The sequence below is a fragment of the Pteropus alecto genome, unplaced genomic scaffold (genome assembly GCF_000325575.1).
Source record: "Pteropus alecto unplaced genomic scaffold, ASM32557v1 scaffold20, whole genome shotgun sequence".
NCBI lineage: Eukaryota > Metazoa > Chordata > Mammalia > Chiroptera > Pteropodidae > Pteropus > Pteropus alecto.
The window spans coordinates 48690517-48695593 of NW_006436298.1; the positions used below are offsets into that span (position 1 = coordinate 48690517).

Genomic DNA, 5077 nt, shown 5'->3' on the forward strand with positions numbered 1-5077 from the left:
AGAGTTAAAAGAGAATTCAAAGGCAACTGTGAATGCGGCATATCAGAGCAACAGTTTTCAAAACAGGAATGTAATTCATCTTTGAACCAGCAGGTTTTTTTTATCCATTCACCTAGAAGAAAGATAAAAAAAGGTATTTGATACGCTTCTGTTTTTATGTTTATGTAGCAACAGGATGTTTGTAGGGACAGAGCAAATAGTTGGTAGTTTAACTCTGAGTAAATATGGCACAAGTCCTAGGATATACTCATTAGAAGTACTGTTTAGTTTAGCTAGTTCACATTATAGATACACGAAATGTGTTGTTGGATTAACCAATTTGACGTACTTTTTTTTGTAACCTACTACAATACCTAAAGATCTATGTCTCATTGCCCTTCATGTGTTTTACATGTGTGATAGGCATTTCAGATAGGCTATTAAATGGTAGTATTAAGAACTTCAGCCCATTTTTCTCCCTTGAATCTGCCATTGAATTTTGTTAGAAAAGGTAAGAGTTAGAAACTACTGTTTTAGGGAAAACGTGAAGGTCCCTGAATTTGTCACCTCCTGCTGTTGCAGCCTTGTGGCTGCTGTCCTTACAGATCAGGAACTCATTCCCAAATTTTGTTCCACTCTTATAGGAAATGAATGCAAATTACCAAGATATTCTGCCCACCTGTTACAAATTAAAATAAACTTACTTTTTTGATCCATAGAATAGGATCAGTGATCCATGGACATGCAAAAACAGGACCCTGACTCAGTACTTGTTAGAATTTCATTAGAATATTGCTGAAGTCTTTAGGGTAGAAAACTGTGGAGATTTTGTCTTGAAAGTGTTAACTTATCCAGTCTAAAGAAGGGAAGCAGTTTGCTGAGTAATTTTATATCCAGCTCTTATATCTCTAATAACATGTTAAGAAAAAGTTTTAAAATTAAGATGTCAGTATTTTTGATTTGCATATGGTACACATAAAGGCATATGGGACTACTGTAAGATATGATTATGCTTGGTCTTTTATATGCTAAATAAAATTAAGCCCCAATTAAGCCATTTTTAAAAGAGGTAGTCACAATTTGAAAAGCAAGGAGATATAGGAGTTTATTTGAATGACCGAGAAGCCACAGATTATTTTTATTTTAAGCCTACATTTTTGCTTACTCCATGAAAACTCTCCTTTGACTTTCTAAGAAATATTATTAGTTAAGAAATGTAAAAGATGACAAAGACAATTTGGGAAGGCGGGGTGGCAGTAGGATGGAAAGTTATGCTCCAAGAAAAGAGGTTTATAGATTGTGAAAGATTTGCCTATTTATGGCTAAAAGTCTTACAGTTGTACTTCCTTGTGGAAAACTGAATTACGAAGAATGGAAGTCAGTTTTTTTCTTTCTGAATTTTTTTAAAAGACATTTATTCAGTGTCATGTTCAGAATATTACATTTAGCAATCAACAGCATAGGTGCAAAAAAAAAAAAAAAAAAACCACCACTAAAACCCTTTGTTGAAATGCTTTACACTGTCCACAGAACAGAAATAACCTGTTTTACAACTAGACACAAATACAGTCCAAGTTTTTTGCCCATACACATGAATGAGTATTGCCTAAAACATGTCTTCTATGTAGTAGCTAGGCTCTGCCACCACTGTGCTTGGCTGAGTTCACAAATCTGTTGTAACCTGTAGCTTCCCTGTCACTGTTCTGGCTCTCCTCTTCTGCTAAGCTTTGTTTCCTGGCAGTCATTAAAACCTTCAGCCACTGCCGTCCCTACTGCTGCTGCTGCTGGAACTGCCATAGCCACCTTGGTTTCGTGGTTTGGCAAAGTATTGGCCTCCACCACTATAAGGGCCAGAGCTTCTACCTCCAAAGTATCCTCCTTTCATGGGTCCAAAATTTGAAGATTGATTCTAGTAACTGCCAAATCATCGTAGCTTCTGCCACCTCCAAAATTGCTTTCATCATTAGCAAATCCATTCTAGCCATCACCACTGCCATCATATCCTCCACCATCATGGCTGCCACCAAAGCCACCTCAACCACTGAAGTTTCCTCCATGACTAAAGTTGTCATTCCCACCAAAACCACTTCCACGACCACCACCGAAGTTTCCAGAACCACTTCGACCTCTTCTGCTGGATGACGCACTAGCCATCTCTTGCTTAGATAGGGCTTTCCTTACTTCACAGTCGTGGCCATGCACAGTATGGTGTTTCTGAATGACAATCTTGTCTACAGAGTCATCATCATCAAAGGTTACAAAAGCAGAGTCCTTGCCACTGCCTCAGTCAGTCATGGTTTCAATCACTTCAGTCTTCCCATACTCTTCAAAATAATCTCTTCAGTGTCTTCTTTAATCCTATCAATAAAAATCTTTTTCACGGTTAAATGGGCACCAGGTATTTGAGAATCTCCTCTTGATACAGCCCTCTTTGGTTCCACAACTCTTCCATCTGCCTTGTGTGGCCTTGCATTCATGGCTGCACCCACGTCCTCCACAGTGGCATAGATAACAAACACAAAGCCTCTGGAGCACTTGGTGTTCGGATCTGTCATTACCATACAGTCCGCGGGTGTTCCCCATTGCTCAAGATGGTTCCTCAGACTCTCGTCAGTTGTTTCAAAGCTCAAACCTCCCATGAGCTTCGGCAGCTGTTTGGGCTCTGAGAGACGTTGACTTATACGTGGTGAACACGGGAGGGGAACTTTAACAACGCTTACTTGGCGGCCTCTGTCTGAATTTTTAAATATGTTGATCATAATCAGCATCTATTAGCTACATGGTACCAATCTCAGAGGTATAAACCCATGGCCTTCAAGTAATCTATTCCTCTGGCTTTTCCATCAGCAAAGATAATCTTTTGTTTACCATATACACACCTGAGTTTAGCATTGTTGACATAAATTTAACACTTGGGTTATTTTTAGAAAGTTGATGGTAAGGAAGCACAGGTGTATTATGTGTTGAAACACTAACTAGAACAGTGGTTTTCAAACTTTACTGTGCATCAGAATCACCTGGAGGGTTTGTTTAACCATACTTTATTCCTGCCCAACAATTCTGTTCTGAGTGAAATCCTTCCCTTTCACAAATGTTGCTTCTCAGTATAACCCTCCCTTCTTTGTTTTCTCCTTTACCTATTTCTTATCTATTGAGTTTCAAACCAGCTGTGAATTCAAATAATGACCTCTCCAATTCATCAGTGTTTTCCATTTATATTAGATCTTCATCAGCGGCCTGAATAGAACCTTAAGTAGCCTAACAGAAAAGGGAAGTCTGGGAAGACAAGTCAGTTCAGGAACTCAGGTCAGCGTAAGCAGGGAGTCAGACTGTGTCATTATGGCTCTTTTCCTACCTGTCCTTCTCTCTGGTTTGCTTCTCTAGGCTTGACTTAACTCTTCAGCTAGGCTGTCTGCATGTAGTCTGCTCAATGGCTTCTGAAAAAAACCATATTCAATCCCAGTAGTTAATAACTATCATAAAAAAAAAAGTGATATGTTGGCATCAAGAGTAGCCTCATTATTTGTCAAAAGCCATCCCTCTCCCTTGGGTTTGCCTTGGAGTCTGGGGTTATGTGGCCCAGGAAATTAGAGAAGGTGCCTCAGGTCTTCAGTTCCCCATGGCCAGCTGCTGCTCCAGATGCTGGGTTGCCCAGGTCCCAGCAGTTGATTCAAGGGTGCACAGCTCTGCAGGCCAAACCCGGGCTACCTACATCTTTACTAGGCCCTGAAATATCTGCAGCTAAATGTTTATTTGTATTCATCCTTCTCCTCATACCCCACCCCAGCCCAGCAGCTGCTCGGCCATCCCCAACTCAGAGTCTGCATTCAGAGAGAGTTAAGTAGAGCACTCCTGATTCCTTTGCCGGTAGCAGTTCCATTTGCAGCACCTCTCTTGTCCTTTTTCCTTAGGATAGTGTCTCTCTGGAACTCATTCCCATCCCAAATCCCTCCCACACCAGGGGGCAGCCTCTCCCCAACCCTAGAACAAGAACCGGCCTTTATTTTCCTTCCCCTTCCCTTGTCAATGGGTTTTCATGACTCATGGGAAAACGCAGAAGGGTTCAGCCAGTGGGATCTCAGTCATGGAAGTGTCTGCTTTTCCTACAGTGCCTAGAAATGCAATGACTATTTAGAAATGCATGTAGAAATGCAATAGCAGTCTTCCCTCACAAAAACAGGTAAAGTATTCTTTTTCGAAAGCAATTGAAAACAATCTGGTTAATTTTTTTTTATTATGTTTCATTAAATTCTCAGTAGCTCACTCTGTTACCGCTGAATACCCTGCCCAGGCAGTGGTAACCTGACAAAAGATTTAAGATGTATAGTGCAGGATCAGCTTCTTTGGGGGAAAGACATTCATTAGTACCCAGACTAAAGTGAGAGGGAGCAGTAGGCACTGGTGACATCAGTACCAGATAGCAGGTCCTTAAACAGTTAAAGAAGAGGTGACAGGGGATGGAAGGAGGGATTGAACCAAGTAAAAAGCAGAAAGAAGAAATGAGAGTTTAGATTCAGAAAATATTGAGAAAGAATAAAAAAGTCGGTAACTTATACCATTCACAAAAATTAAATCAAAATGGATTAAAGACTTAAATATAAGGCCAGAAATCTTGAAACTCCTAGAAGAAAACAGGAATACAGCTTTTTCACATCAGTCTTGGAAACAATTTTTTTGATATGATATCTAAAGCAGAAGCAATAACAACAACAAAAAAAAAACAAGTAGGACTATATCAAACTAAAAAGCTTTTGCGCAGCAAAAAAAAAGAACAACAACAACAAAAACAAAGTAAAAAGACAAACTTCAGAATGAGAAAATATTTGCATGCCATATACCTGATAAAGGGTTAATATCCCAAAATATATAAAGAACTCATACAACTCAAGAGTAAAAAACCAAATAACCCAATTTAAAAAATGGGCAAAGGACCAGAATAGACATTTCTCCATAGAAGATATATAAATAGGTAGCAGATACATGAAAAGATGCTTGACATCACTAGTCATCAGGGAAATGCAAATTAAAACCACAATTGAGATAATACCTCATGCCTGAGAATAGCCATCGTCAAAAGATAAGATGCAATAAATGCCGG

The 5077-nt window shown here is 39.5% G+C and overlaps 1 pseudogene; it reads right to left on the minus strand.

Annotated features, from left to right (window-relative positions):
• Positions 1–1604: 1604 nt before the first annotated feature.
• Positions 1605–3275, minus strand: LOC102881383 (annotated as a pseudogene).
• Between the last annotated feature and the right edge of the window lie 1802 nt (positions 3276–5077).